This window comes from Diachasma alloeum, unplaced genomic scaffold, assembly GCF_001412515.2.
Source record: "Diachasma alloeum isolate Michigan unplaced genomic scaffold, Dall2.0 Dall_scaffold_01523, whole genome shotgun sequence".
NCBI classification, from domain to species: Eukaryota; Metazoa; Arthropoda; class Insecta; order Hymenoptera; family Braconidae; genus Diachasma; species Diachasma alloeum.
Genome location: NW_021681620.1, coordinates 48,187 through 65,010, shown reverse-complemented (window position 1 = coordinate 65,010; position 16,824 = coordinate 48,187).

The following is a 16,824-nucleotide window of genomic DNA, read 5'->3' as shown; positions in this document are numbered from 1 at the left end:
TGGTAGCGCTCAATGTGTTGTAGCATATAAGCCATTTAGAGGCTGCTAAAACCACCCCTGTTGACATCGTTTGTTCATCCATCAGAACCCTGATGAGAACTCAGGCAATAGCTGTAGCACCAAATTAATAATTGCCTCCATTTGGTAGCGCTTAATGTGTTGACGCATATGAGCCATTTGGAGGCTGCTAATCCCACCCCTGATGACCTTGTCTCTTGACCCATCAAGATCCTGATAAGAACTCGCGCAGTAGATGAAGCACTAAATTATTGATTGTCTCCATTTGGTAGCGCTCAATGTGTTCAAGCATCCCAGCCATTTGGAGGCTGCTAAAACTACCCCTGTTGACCTTGTATCTTGATCCATCAAAACCCTGATGAGAACTCAGGCAATACCTGTAGCACTAAGTTAATAACTGTTTCCATTTGATAGCGCTTAATGTTTTGAAGCATATGAGCCGTTTGGAGGCTGCTAAAACCACCCCTGTTGACCTTGGCTCTTAATTCCGAGACACCCGGATGAGATCTCAGACAATAGTTACAGCACTAAATTATCAATTGCCTCCATTTGGTAGCGCTCAATGTGTTTAAGCATGCCCGCCGGTCAGAGGATGCTGCCTACACTGACGACCTTATCTCATGACTCACCTTGGTTAATTGATGTAGCACGACAATTTTTGTTGATCTTAATTAGTTGCTCTCAATTCCAGGAATTTGCCATGATCCAAATGAAAATTCATTTTTTTAAGATAAAAAAAAATTCATTTTTTCATCATCATCTCTTCACAATCCGAAAGCACGTAAAAAGCGCCTTTTTATTACGTAGGTATATATTTTTTTTGTATATTTCGTCATTTAACCTGCTAGCTTGACGCCAGAATTTTGAAAACGCGTTTTTCGACATTTCCATAAGAGCACCAAAAAAAAAATGCAGGACCAAAAAAGCGCCTAATTTTGAGCCTATTCCGGATCCGATCCGACCACCTAGCACTGCTAATTTTACGGAGCTGAGCGCTTAATCCTCCAGGGTCTTGAGTGTTCTAAGAATCACATGATCCGCTAGTGGTAGGGTTTTTTACTGAATGTGCAGTACAGACGAGGCCCGAATTCTGTAAGCCAACAACTATGTTCTGCAGGAACATCGTTGCTGGAAAATTGCGTTATTCTATTGATATTCTACGTATAAGAAATTTCAACAGATAATTGTGGGCTTCTTACGTAATATTCTATTGGTATTCTATTATGATTCTATTGAAAACTTTTGATACAATTCATTGTTTGAGAAGAGATGAAGAAAATTATAATTCTATAATATACACTGTTGCCGAAAATTTCCGATTTTTTCGATCAAATATTCTTTTAGGATAATAGGTGAATTATCGACGAAACTGACCCCCCCCCCCCCCCCCNCCCCCCCCCCGAAGTGTGCGAATTTTCCATTTTATTTTCTCTTTAAAGTGACTGTTTTCAAAATTATCATGAGTGTCCGCTCCATTTCACCAAGTTTTTTTTCAATTTTTTCCTTTATTTTCCTTTATTTTCTCACTTCTCAATAATTTATTTCAAATTCAAAAATTGGGAGGGAATTGAAGAGCTCTCTTGAATTACTCACACAAATGTTTCAGTTTTTCCCGTAGAAGCAGGATTACCAGTGAAGGGTGATGTTTGGGGTACAGGGTAGACAGAGGGTGACTGAGAGGCTTCCAAATCAACTGAAGCGCTGATACCAGTCTGCTCATTTGAATACTGGGAATTATTGCAAATGTTGAAAAAATTCATCACTGCATAATTCCGTATATTATCACTAATTTGGATGAACACAAATTCCCATTCAAACTAATTGTTTTTTCGTTACCACTGTTACGTCCCTACCATTAGCCACCTGATGGCGCTAGCTCAATTTTTCATTTCCCTTATCGAATGTCGAGTCTTACCCACAATTAGTATATAAGTCCCAATTCCCAATTACATTTTTTCAATCGTAGTAAATTAGAATATTATTTAGTTTCAAACAGAAATAACACTCAAGTGTCTAGACANTTACGTCCCTACCATTAGCCACCTGATGGCGCTAGCTCAATTTTTCATTTCCCTTATCGAATGTCGAGTCTTACCCACAATTAGTATATAAGTCCCAATTCCCAATTACATTTTTTCAAACGTAGTAAATTAGAATATTATTTAGTTTCAAACAGAAATAACACTCAAGTGTCTAGACAACTTTTTCCTGAGAAAATCATAAAACTAGCTTTCCCACATTTGAAACGAAACCGAAAATCACTCGTATGCACACGTGCATAATAAATTATTCAGGAACATGAAAAAGAACTAATTAAATCTTTAAAATAAGCACTAGCATCCTGAAATTGTAAACCGAACACGGCGAAACCAAGAAACCCGAAAACCATAAGTGTCAAATGACGTTTTCCAAATTCTAACGTTCCGTGAGAACAGAATTTCACTCAAGAGTAAAATGTAGCTGCACCCTTAATTGCTCCTAATCCAATCACGACTTTCGAGGCTCCCCGATTGACCTAAAACCAATCGGTTCGCCTCTCTCCTCACCACCATCCCTAATGAACCAATCCTACCCTCAGAAACTAGAGCGTGTACGCCCACGCGTGAGCCCTAAGCAGCCCTAAGCTATTCAAATCTCATCTTAGAAAAACACTTCTATATCCACGGTCAAAGAGAAAGGAATAACTTCTCTAAAAATCTTAAAGTGAAACTTCAAGTCCAAGTAAAGTCTCAGTGAATACTTCAACTCCAAATATCCAAAGTCTAAATTCAAAGTGTGACTTAAACACAAATCCCAATTTAATTAAATAGAAGTCGAATCATAAAATAAACCAAAACAAAACAAGAACATTTAAACATTAATAACCGTCAACCCACAAGGATCACTTAAAAAACCCTCAACCTACAATAGTGAAAAAGTGTAATAAAAGCAAGTGTTATTGTTATTAAATAAATCTCATTAAACGAAACACTCTAAATTGTGTCTTGATTGGTCAACTGCGCGTAGTAGTTGATTAGTGGAACCTACCTAAGGAGATAGTTTCCCTCAACACCTGGAGTTACCGACCAAAGGGTCAATTTAACGATTCCTCAAATTTATCCAACAGACAATTGAGTGTAAACCATTTGGGACCTAACAGCTATCCCTTTATAAATAAATTGGTGGCAGCGGTGCTTCACTAATCGTGATTAATCAGATACACAAACTTTTAATAAACAAATTGGTGACAACAGTGCTTCGCTAGTCAGGATAAACCAAATACGTGAAACACGGCCTGAATAATTTGGTACTTCTCCAACGGTGCCTGCGAGACACAAACTCTGAAGAAATAAATCCACAATTGATCATCTTTAATTGGAGTGGAGTCCACTGAATCTTCAACAACGACGGACAATTCATCCAGCTCATTTGGACCCAGCTGCTAAATCCTGTTCGAACTTCATCACCGGATCTACGTGGAGCCTCGTTCAATCACCCGTCGGCAAAGGAGGTGCAGCCCTAGGACGACCCACCCGCCCAGCCCTTGATACTACTGGCAGTGAACTTATCATGCGAACTCAATTGCAGATCATGCTGTATTTATTTGTACCTGTTATATTGTAAGTCAATTAATTAATTATCTTCGCGAATCGGTAATTTTTTTTAACGCGAGTGAAAAGAAAAATAATAATTCGACAAAATAGATGAAGGTGCACCACAATAAGTAACTATCCGTATCGACCCAAACGATTTAAGAATAATTGCAGGTGCAAGATCACAGTCCGCGAAAGATTTTGTAAATTCAATTCCTGAATTCAACGGTTCAAATTATCCAGCTAACGAATTTATTACATCATGCGAAGACGCGAAAGAATTAATACCTCAATACACAGAGAGAAATATTCTCAGATTATTAAAAAATCGATTAAAAAATCCCGCTCTCAATCGCGCTATTATTGCTAAAATTAATACGATTGATGAACTCAAATCTTTTGTTAAAAGACATTATTTCCCTAAAAAACTACCAGACGAATGGTTAGATGAATTTTCATCGTTTTTTCAAAAGCCAAATGAATCGGTAACGGATTTCAGTTTTCGACTTGCAGAACATTTAAGTAACACAATTGACTCAGCCGAAAATCTACCAGCCGAAAAAAGAACTGATCATAAATCTCAGACAGAAGACAACGCAGTTAAATATTTTATCGTGGGTCTAAATGCTGATCTCCGTGTCGCTATGAGACACCACTCATTTGGTACTATGCAATTGGCTGTAGAAAAAGCTGTCGAATATGAATTACTCTTCGAACGTGAACAAAAAATAGATAAAAATCGCTCTTCCAATGCAAATAATCCGAAAAGTTGTCTCGTTGCTCAAGCTAATCCAAACTCAAATCAAACAAATGTTCAAACCGGAAAATATTGTTCAAATTGTAAAATGTCAAATCACAGTGATAGTGAATATAGAAGAAATAGACAGAGTTATTCAAATTCAAGACAAAATCTGAATTCTTTTAATTCAAATCCAAGATCAAATCTAAATTCATTCAACTCAAATCTAAATTCAAATGTATCGAACACAAATTCTTTTAATCCAAATCAAAACCGTTCTAATTTAAATACAAATGTACCGAGTTCAAATGGATCATTTAATTGAAATTTCAATTCGTACAACAGAAATAATCGCACTGTAATCTGTAATTATTGCAAAAATCCAGGTCATGTCATTAATGATTGTCGTAAAAGAGCTTATAATATGGGTAAAAGATCCGCGTTCAACCCCCCAAGGGATTCTAATAGCGCAGGTCAAAGCCCTCAGCGTTCGAGAAACGGTCAAGTTCCCCAACGAGTTGGCGCCGCAGTGGGGAACTTAAACCCAAACCAGGCGCGCCAGCCCACAAATCCTCCTCAACAATAAAAAATATATCGGGCATGACAAACCTCAATACAGTAAATGGCAAACTCAGTATTTTCGATCCAAAATTTTCATCCCCTTCAGTTATTTCAAACTCCGGTCATTTGATTAATGATCAAGCAAAATTTTTACTCGATACGGGATCACAATTAAACTTAATTAAAATCGGTGAATTAAAAGATTCCATCTCAATTAACGAGAACAAAATTTATGAATTAAACGGAGTCTCTAAATCTGATAAGCCTTTAACATTAGGCGAAGTTTTCATAAAATTGAATGGGATAACTGTGAAGTTTAATGTCATCCCCGATGATTTTCCGTTGGACTATGTAGGTGTCATTGGTTCGGAGTTTCTTCGTGAAAACGAAGGGGTGGCTGATTTTTAAAGGTAACTATTTATTAGTAGGGAAAACCAAGATACGGTTTGCGGATAGAGAGTCAGTCGTGCTTTCTGCTAGACAAAGAACTTTAATGTACGTAAGAGCTGTGAATCCTGAGTGTCCCCAAGGTTACGTACCGCGCATTAATTAAAAAATTAAAGGGTTATATTTAGGAGAGTCCGTAGTTACTAACACGAACGGTATTGCCTATTTATATGCGATAAATACTACTGAGCATGATATCAAATTAGACGTCCCCATAATTTCCTTGTTTCCTTTTGACTCAATTGAAGACGAGGGTTACGAAACCGCCTCATCACCCGTAGAGCGACAGGTAGACGAGTCTCGGACGCGAGATCCCGTTGAACGCGCTAATAAGGTAGAGGAACTATTACGGTTGAATCATTTGAATCAAGAAGAGTATGACGCTGTAAAAACCCTTGTAAAAGAATATGCGGACCTTTTTCACATACCTGGTGAAAGTTTACGAGCCACCAACGCGTGTACGCACCCCATTCCCACCACCCATGACCTCCCCATAAACGTCCGACAATATAAATTTCCCTCTTGCCAAAAAGAGGAAATCGAAAGACGAATTAAAGATCTTTCCAATTTAGGGTTCATTCGCCCTTCCACTTCGCCTTATAATTCTCCTCTCTGGATTGTCCCAAAGAAAGGTGATTCAAAGGGTAATAAAAGGTGGCGTTTAGTCATCGATTATCGAGCACTAAATGAAAAAACAATTGCAGATGCTTATCCACTTCCACTCATTACTGATACGAGACCTACGGCGCGCTCCGCACGCCGAATTTGAATATGATGTCACAAATATGGAAATGTGTTTCCAATAATTGATCACTATCAACCGAATAATTCTTTATATACATAATTTTTCACTATGTTACTTGTACGTTGAGCTCCAAGGAAAATTCTCAATGATTCCCACGATCGAACACGTGAAAATGCAACGTATAATTGACCGTGATTGAAAACATCTTTTCGAAGATCAATTCCAATTCTATCGAATGTCTGACCTCGGCTCTTATTAATTGTCATTGCAAAGGCCGGTTTCAGTGGAAATTGACGTCTTTTAAAGGTAAACGGGTAAATATCTTCATAATATAGAGTTACACGATGCATGAAAATAATTTCTCCAGCTTTGTCACCTGTAAGAATTTGACAACGTAGAAGATTGTTCGCAAGTTCAAGTACCTGTAATCGTGTTCCGTTACAGAGTCCTTCGTTAACACTCATGTTACGTATTAGCATTACAACACAATTAATTCGGAATTTCAATTCATATGGTGGGAAATTTGGGGGATTCAACGTGTGGAGATATTCTGGTAAAATTTCATTACTAATATCACCGTTGTCACAATTCTCTACGCTGTCAATACTGGTATATATCTTTTGACTTGTCCTATCAAGTAAGTCGATTACACAATTATTAATTTCTGTGACATCTACATTTCGTGCTGACAAAATTACCACTTTCGCTAAATATCCATATCTACGTTCACTAATAATATCTCTGAATGTATCGACTATATCAGCAGACATGTGAGCAACGCACTGCTCTGGAGCATCTAGATGATTCTTATCGTAATTCAAACTGCCGTCTCCGACGGACAAAAGATATTTAGCACATTCTATTTCTTGTGGTAAAGCTCGCATATTTTCTGTTAGAGAAAATATTGAGAAATGTCGCCATAGTGAGCTAAATTTGATAGACAAATTTACCAGTTCACTGCGAGTTGCATTTGGTTTTACTGGAACNATATCAGCAGACATGTGAGCAACGCACTGCTCTGGAGCATCTAGATGATTCTTATCGTAATTCAAACTGCCGTCTCCGACGGACAAAAGATATTTAGCACATTCTATTTCTTGTGGTAAAGCTCGCATATTTTCTGTTAGAGAAAATATTGAGAAATGTCGCCATAGTGAGCTAAATTTGATAGACAAATTTACCAGTTCACTGCGAGTTGCATTTGGCTTTACTGGAACTAATTGACGGAAATCTCCACCCAAAATCATAATCTTACCGCCAAATGGTAAATTATTGCCCATAAAGTCACGTAGAGAACGGTCAACTAATTCGAGGGCATATCTCGGCGCCATTGGGGCTTCATCCCAAATGAAAACATCGATTTCTCGTAAATACTGAGCCTTAGTTGATTGATTTTTAAAACTTGACACAGAGTCATTGAAAATTGGAACAGGCATTCCGAACGATTTATGAACGGTTTTTCCGCCTGGAAGTAAGATGGCAGCAATACCTGTAAAAGCCATCGTGTATACTTTCTTTCCTCTAGCTCGTAACAAATGATAAAGAGTAGTGTAAACGAAAGTTTTGCCGGAGCCTCCAGGTCCATCAATGTAGAAATATGGTGTAGATGTTACTGTTGATTCGACAACANATACCTGTAAAAGCCATCGTGTGCAGTTTCTTTCCTCTAGCTCGTAACACATGATAAAGAGTAGTATAAACGAAAGTTTTGCCGGAGCCTCCAGGTCCATCAATGTAGAAGTATGGTGTAGATGTTACTGTTGATTCGATAACATTCTGCACACTATCAACAATGCTTTTTTGTTTCGGATTCAGTTTCTCATACTGATGTTGACCAATATCTCTATGTTGTTCAAGTGATATTTCATCATCGATCTCGACATTGATATTGTCTTCTGAGTCTGTCAGTTTTGGCATTGTAGGGAATCGACTGATATTAGATCCTTTGTAAGACAAAAGATGATTCAATTTAAAATAAGCCCTCCTCTCTGCTAAAGATGTGCTCAAAAGCCTTTGAAAATCTTGAGACATCGCATCCTTGAATTTTTCCCAGAGTTCTTTGGGATTAATTGGCTGACAATAAATCAAAATTCGTACAAACAAATGACGTAATTTTCTAGGCATCATCCATACCTCTCCTTCTGTCATTGCACGAGCCCATTCTGCGTCATCCTCGATGAGACCTAAGGCAAGGCAAGCGCTTTGAAATGTAAGATGTGTGTGACCATCGACTGTTCTAAGATTTTCATAGCTTGTTGCTCCTGTAGCAGTTATCAGTAATGGGCGTAGATGAAACAACTCGATTTATATTGGGCTANTTTTCCCAAGGTTCTTCGGGATTAATTGACTGACAATAAATCAAAATTCGTACAAACAAATGACGTAATTGTCTAGGCATTATCCATACCTCTCCTTCTGTCATTGCACGATCCCATTCTGCGTCATCCTCGATGAGACCTAAGGCCAGGCAAGCGCTTTGAAATGTAAGATGTGTGTGACCATCGACTGTTCTAAGATTTCCATAGCTTGTCGCTCCTGTAGCAGTTATCAGTAATAGGCGTAGATGAAACAACTCGATTTGTATTGGGCTGACACTATACATTCGTCCAATGACATTAAAATGCGATTTCCGTTTTTCCCATTTGGATGCATTAGAACCAGTCTTTTTTTTGAATACATAATACGATGGAATTTCAGAATACGTGACTTGATGAGCTTCAGGATCGCGTTCATTGAGAGCGAAATAATCCAGAAGCATGTTCGTCTGCTGCAATGCTGATCTTATAGTATTTTCGTCTGCATCATCATTGATAGTGACATTTTGTTGATTCTGTAAGTGAACAGGCAATCGCACGATCGAGTGACTTTTACTTTGCAACGATCGCCCTATTATCCGATCGCATGCTTCTGCGGGTCCTACGTATCGAGCTTCTACGAAATTCTTGATTTCATCATGCGAAACTACATTCTCATTAGTTTCCGGATCACTTATGGTAACACAAGCCGCATCATGGCCTTTGTATATATACTTGTAGAGATATTTAACCGATTTGATGCTTGTTACTACTTCAACGTTGATATGACAATCGAATGTTTTCAATAATTTTGGGTTATAAGATACGACGTACTGGTTATCAGTTGAATTACCATTAGCACGATCGTACTGACCTGTATTTCGTCTTCGATAGGTGGGATATCCATCCCCATCCATTGACGTTTCATCTTGAAAATTCTTTGGGAATTTTTTAGAACATCGCCCTTTTTCATCTTTACACCAATTCCCACATGGACCGTGAATCATAGGTCTCATGACTGTATCATGAAGAGTAACATGTTGCTGAGGATCTGGAATTTCAGCGGAAATGTACTTATTAACTACGTCAGGAGTGGCAATCTTACAGTTCTGTTTCAATGTCAGTAGTAGATGAACGTGAGGCAAACCACGTTTCTGATATTCAACAACATTGACATGTGCAAGTACGGTCGTCTTTGGTCCATTCCAAACTTCAGTGAGAATAAAAGTTGCATTTCTGGCTCACTTTGCATTTGATTATTCTCCATTACTGATTGCACTTCTTCATGCATCATTCGATAAGATTGAGCGAAAACATTACACTCACGAATGGTATTCTCTAAAGCTCTAACGATGTTCTCATCCAATGTAGAGATTTGTTGACAGCGAATATCTGTGGTTTCTTTTTGATCAACAATGAAAGCTGGCCGTGAGATGGGCTATCGCTTTCAGAAGGGTATAAGGATGTATTCATCTGATAGTAGATTTGTCCCTGTATTTTGAAACAGTACGGCCCAGGCCGCCTGTTATTGAAATCAATCAAATTGGCATTGAATGATGCAAAACTGAAAGAACTATTATAGCAGCGAATACGTTCGAGGAAATGTCCGGATTCTTCGTGATTTCCATTAAATAAGTCTCGTAAAAGTGTAGGAGGATCAGGTAAACGATTGAGAACAACTTCTCCATGGTTACAACAGTCATTGAAAGAGTCTTTTTTGTGTGCTACTTTTTCAGCTTCGAAGTGCATTGCACTACAATGCACACATGGAATACTCATTTTTCCTATACATATATATATATAAAATAAAAATAAAAATCTAGAAATTCCTCTCGAAATCTCTTCAAAATAATAAATAAATAAATAAACAAATAATTTCCTCGAAAAGAAAAAATCTATATTGCAACTACCCCGACTAAACAATAACAACAACAAAACTCCCCATAAATTTACGAAATTAACAAACAAAACATAACTCACCAATCCTCCTAGGGCGTGCTGACCAACCATTGCAATCTGAATGGTCTGAACAATCAAACAAACTGTTTGAACTCCTCGTCGAAGATCCGCAAGTCTCAAGGGATGCTCTAAAATAGGCACCCCATGACGTGAAAATGCCACATCGAAGGCAATCGGCCGCCAAATCACGTAAAGGTTCCCTCCAATCACTCAATCTCCTGACCTAGAATCAAGCAATAAACAAACGAATTTTATTTAATAAATTAATAAATAAATATTCCCCAAAACACTCCAACTAAAACTCCCAACTCAACAAAAAAAAAAAAAAAGAAAAAAAATCTCTCAAACTTCCTAAATAAAAACGAATATACATAAATGATAACAAATTCTAAAATTCACTTACCCTCTCTCTCAAATAAGCAGGCCCAATCTCCCCTGCACGAGCAAGCAACCTTCTCATCATTCCCCTATCTTGACTCATTGTCCCTCAAATGAAATTTAAAAGAAAAATCAAAATACCTCAAAATTTAATCCTCTTGGACACTTTCACTTTACTCGAAGATACACTTGAACTATCCCGTTCGAACTCCACAAGTGGAATGATTTGAATTTAGGAAAAAAAAATTTTCTCGACGCGAAAAATCACCCCACCCTGCGAAAATCCGAAGAAGGTCCCAACCCCTGTTCACTTCCGGACCAATAACAGGAAGGTACGAACCTTCGGCTACCTAAAAAGCCATTGTCATAGGCCAAGGACCGACCGCCCTCGTCCTTTGATCTGTCGCACCCCCGCAAACTATAGTTTACGCTAGACAAAAATATAGATATTCTTTCCCCTAAATCCGTCGCAAAAATTCCACTAAATCATATTACAAGCTCATACGACGTGATTATTCTAACTTTAACTAGCATGAATAGCGAATCTTAGATCATTGCGATAATAATTAAACGATCCATTTGAACCCATAATCGATAGAAAAGTAATTAACTTCAATCATTATGAAATAATCAATAAACCTCGATAGACGAATATTAAGCATAATTATGTAATCTTAGCCGCTACGATAGCGATACAGTTATCCATTTTTTCAAATTTATGACGTTTTATACACGAACATTCTACTAAATTACTAAGAATCATTCGAAAACTAAAATGAGTTACCCGATAAATGTCCGAATATAACAATCTAAGCCAGAAAAACAATTTTCACTGTAATACCAATAATTATCATGACTAATGTATGTTCAAATTAATGTTAAGCAAACGCATGTTCTAGAAATCTAACTTTTATGTCAAATAACCAAATCAAATTTTATATTCTACCTCATAAGACTTATTTTAGTCGATAATAGAAACATCAGAAGACCGAGAGTCGATAATATTACATTCTACTAAATCACTTATCGAGCGAGGACGCTCGATTCTTTTAAGGGGGAGGTGTTACGTCCCTACCATTAGCCACCTGATAGCTCAATTTTTCATTTACCTTATTGACTGTCGAGTCTTACCCACAATTAGTATATAAGTCCCAATTCCCAATAATATTTTTTCAAACGTAGTAAATTAGAATATTATTTAGTTTCAAACAGAAATAACACTCAAGTGTCCAGACCACGTCAAATGACGTTTTCCAAATTCTAACGGTCCGTGAGAACAGAATTTCTCTCAAGAGTAAAATGCAGCTTCACCCTTAATTGCTCCTAATCCAATCACGACTTTCGAGGCTCCCCGATTGACCTAAAACCAATCGGTTCGCCTCTCTCCTCACCACCATCCCTAATGAACCAATCCTACCCTCAGAAACTAGAGCGTGTACGCCCACGCGTGAGCCCTAAGCAGCCCTAAGATATTCAAATCTCATCTTAGAAAAACACTTCTATATCCACGGTCAAAGAGAAAGGAATAACTTCTCTAAAAATCTTAAAGTGAAACTTCAAGTCCAAGTAAAGTCTCAGTGAATACTTCAACTCCAAATATCCAAAGTCTAAATTCAAGGTGTGACTTAAACACAAATACCAGTTTAATTAAAGAGAAGGCGAATCATAAAATAAACCAAAACAAAACAAAAACATTTAAACATTAATAACCGTCAACCCACAAGGGTCACTTAAAAAACCCTCAACCTACAATAGTGAAACAGTGTAATAAAAGCAAGTGTTATTGTTATTAAATAAATCTCATTAAACGAAACACTCTAAATTGTGTCTTGATTGGTCAACTGCGCGTAGTAGTTGATTAGTGGAACCTACCTAAGGAGATAGTTTCCCTCAACACCTGGAGTTACCGACCAAAGGGTCAATTTAACTATTCCTCAAATTTATCCAACAAACAATTGAGTGTAAACCATTTGGGACTTAACACCACAGTAACCAGGATTCAGTATTTCGAAATTGATACAATCATCACGTGAATATGGCTGAGTCATTGAGGAGTTGAAGGTGGTGTCGCACATTTGACCACTGTCAATAGGATTATATGTGACAATTTTAATAGAAAAACCTATCAAATTCCCTGGAAAATTCTACTAAATTTCGATTGGACTTTATATTAGTTTTTGAACGATTTGATTGGGAAAATTCCATGATTGACCTGTGCATTTTTTTTTGTTATATTCCGGCCCTTTCTGCCCTCTGATTGGCTAATCGGCCCTATTCAACCCTATGCATGCGGCTGTGGATTCTACACTGCACCGCATTCACACTCCTATAGAACATAGGAGTAGCATGGGAAACCACAGAAAACCCATGCCGGTATAGGCGGTCACTATATTAGCGACCTCCCGCTCGCTGGAGCCTCCGGTTGAAAAACTCGGTTCCACGGGGAATCGAACTCACAACCTTTCGCATACTAGGCTCGCACCTAGCCGCTTCGGCCATCGACGTCGGTATCTGTGCATTTTGATTGTTAAATAGAAAATATTCCATAGAAAAGAGTATATAAGGTATTCTATGCCAAATGAGGCAACCGCTGACCCTCACCCGCTTCGAAATTGATAACGATTTTTGTAGTATTCGTCAGAGGGGGGGGGGGGGGAAAAACTATCTCTCAAATTTTTTCAGATTTTTTCGGCAGCCCCGTTCGGGGATATGATTTTTTATGATTTTTTTCCATTTTTCTGTTTTTTCCAATAACTCGAGTTCTATTTGTCCGATTTTGATTTATTAAACGTCAAAATTTTCCATTTTTTATCGCCTACACGAGTATTTTTAGTAATTTTTTTTTTGATTCGTAGATACTCATAATAACGAATTTTTTGAAAAAGAAGTGAAAAACTTGAATTTTGCAAATAACGTCCGGGTTGATTTTCAAATAATTTTTTTCAGTTATTCTTATAAATAAAACAAGTATTTTGAGCCGAAATTCAAGCTGGGCATCCTCCTAGATCCATTTGATTTTTAATTTTTTCTTTTCTAAATTTCGCCGATTTGGTCAAAACACTCCAAGACGACTTCGGTTATATATCGAATAAGATATATAATATATAGGTATACAGTCAAATTCACTTCATACTGTCTATAATCAAAGTCAATCAATGCCATTTCCGAGTTTTTTCATTTGATTTTGCGAATGGAAAGAGACAAAAAGTTCAATAGAAAAAACTCAAAAATTTAATACCGAAAAATTCATATAGAAAAATGTCTCAATAGGAATCATTGCATAGAAAAATTAAATTCTCTTTTTTATGACAATTTCTATTGAAAAATGTTTATAAATAAAAAATCGAAGTAAAGCTGCGAAATTTTTCAATGGGATTGACGAAAAACTAGTAGAATTTCCAAAAGAACATCAATAAAAATCCAATAGTGTTCATCATCGAATTCCACCTCAGTAGATTAGAACGGTCAACAGACTAAGTTACGGTATCCAAACTATTTAGGAAATAGATTTTCATTTTCTACAGCAACAATCAGCATGAACATTAATGCATTTTCATCCATTACACTCGCGTATTCATTGACTGGAATAATGTACCTCAATTTGAATTGAACAAAATCATGAGAATGCATCGAAATTTTTATAACAGTTTTAAAAAAAAAATCCATGTGTCCTGAGAGGGACAGGAAAATTCGATCTGGATTTAGCGACATTGCACCTCTCGTAACTTGTTCAGCATTTTAATAATCGCAATGTGGATATCAGCTCTTGCCAGTCACTGTTCTGGTTTCAATTTACTCTGCATAAACTCTGGAAATTTTACATAAACTGTAACAGATTTCGTACTGATTATATTGACACTGAAGGATCAAAAGAACCTGCGAGCTAAGTTAACATACACCGAATACGCCCTCTTCATTCTACAGCGTCGATATATGTCTCCCGTTAATAATAAATGCTGAAAAATACATCGAATCATGATTTGGTTGAAAAAAAAAATGCTTGAATTTCCCACCACTATCTCAATCAGATTTTGCTCAGTAAATTAAAAGTTTAGCATTTAGCCAGACAACTAACGTACTTTTGATTGCTCGAGTTACTTCAACTGGTAGTTTTTTTCGATTGAATCCCCTAACCGTCAGTGTCATGGTCAATAATTCCCCTGTTTTAATAGTTAATTTGATAAGATGTTGAAGAAGCTCTTTCGAGTTGCCATTGAAACGATGCATGATCCAATCTAATTCTTTCTTCATTACAAGAACTTTGTGTCCAGGTATCAACACTGTTTTGCCTTTACCACCATGTGCCCATGACGCATTGATCATTGCATTTTCATCTTTAAAATCTCCATCATCACTATCTCCATCAATTTCAGCAACTCCATTTCCATCAACTCCAGCAACTCCATTCCCATCAACTCCCATAGCTCCATTTCCATCAATTCTATGGGATCCATTTCCATCAACTCTATCAGCTCCATTCCCATCAACGTCATCAGCTCCATCCCCATTAACTCCATGAGTTTCATTTTCATCAACTCCATCAGCTTGATTCACATCGACTCCATGGGCTACATTCTCATCAACTCTGTCATTCTTTCCATTCTCATGATTCGAATCAACTTCACCATGGTCAACTTCATCCACTTAATTTTTTTCAGTCTCATCAGATTCCTCATCTCCATGTTCATGAGCAGCCTCATTCATAACTCCACTCATTTCATCATTTACAATTCTAGCAACTTCATCGTTTTGAGCTCTATCAACTTCATCGTGACTAAGCTCGCCGCCTTCATTATTTTCATTCTCATCACATGCATCATTTTCACGTCGCTCAACTCCATCATGCGCATTCCCAGTAACTCCATCAACTTGATTTCCGTCAACTTCACCATCGCCAAGCTCATCGACTTCGGTATTTCCATTCTTATCAGCTTCATGTTCACAAAATTTATCACTCTCATTGTTAGCCACTTCGTTATTTTGGATTCCACCAAGTTCATTATGCCCGAGCTGGGCTTCTTTATTATTTACTGTCTCATTCAATTCATCATCTTCATGCTCATCGATTGCTTCATTTTTATTTCCAACCACTTCATTATTTTCATTTTTGTCAACTCCATCCCGGCGATGCTCGTCACGTATATCATTTGGAATATTAGCCACTTCATCCTATTGATTCCCATCAATTTCATCATTACCAAGCTCAGCAACTCCATTATTCACTCCACCAGCAAATTCATCACTTTTATTCCCATCAACACCAGCAATCTCATTCTCAGTTTGCATTGCACGTTCAGTATTCTCAGACCGCGTAAAAGAGATAACGCCTTTATTGTCCACTTTTAATGACCGTAAGTACTCAGGATCATATGTGTGGAAATTCGACAAGAATGGTGGATGCATCAAGGAGATTAATAGAGGTAATGCTTACTTTCTGTAGCTAAAATTCTGGCAGCATGCAAAGGGCCGTCTGAGCATTTAACCCTTGTGAGTTTCTCACAAATTCTCAATGAGTCTGCATCAACTACATCAGTTGTGCGTTCCAAATGCCAGGATACCAGTGCGAATCCCATAGCGAACTCTATAGACCAGGCCTGGGCAAAGTGAGCTCTCCGAGCTTACCGAGCTCCCAACCCCAATTAGGCCAATGACCATAAAAAAAGGGGTGCTGTTGTATTATGCAGGTAGTTGGAGTGGGGAGACCCAATGCTTGGATCAGAGTGGGGGTATCGTTATGTCAGTCAACACGCACAAAATTTGAATTTTTGAAAGAAAAATATGAATATTTTTCTTGATATATTTTGCATTGTTAAAAAATATCAATTGTTCATTTTTTTCTATATCAACTTCCGCATAAAATTTCGTTTAATAAATCACTCCAAATTGAATATTTCGGCAGCAAATGAATTGAAAAACACTGGTGAAAAGATTTTTTAATTGACGTGGTTGGCTTCCAAATGGATGCCGCGTTGAGTTTCAGCATTGCGCCGACGTTTCGCAAACATTGCAGTCTGCATCTTCAGGGCTATGAGCTCCGATTCTGAGCTCCGATGTGTGGGGGCAGTCCTTATATACCTTCCCTTGTGGTGGTGGGGGAAGGGGAAGGGGGGG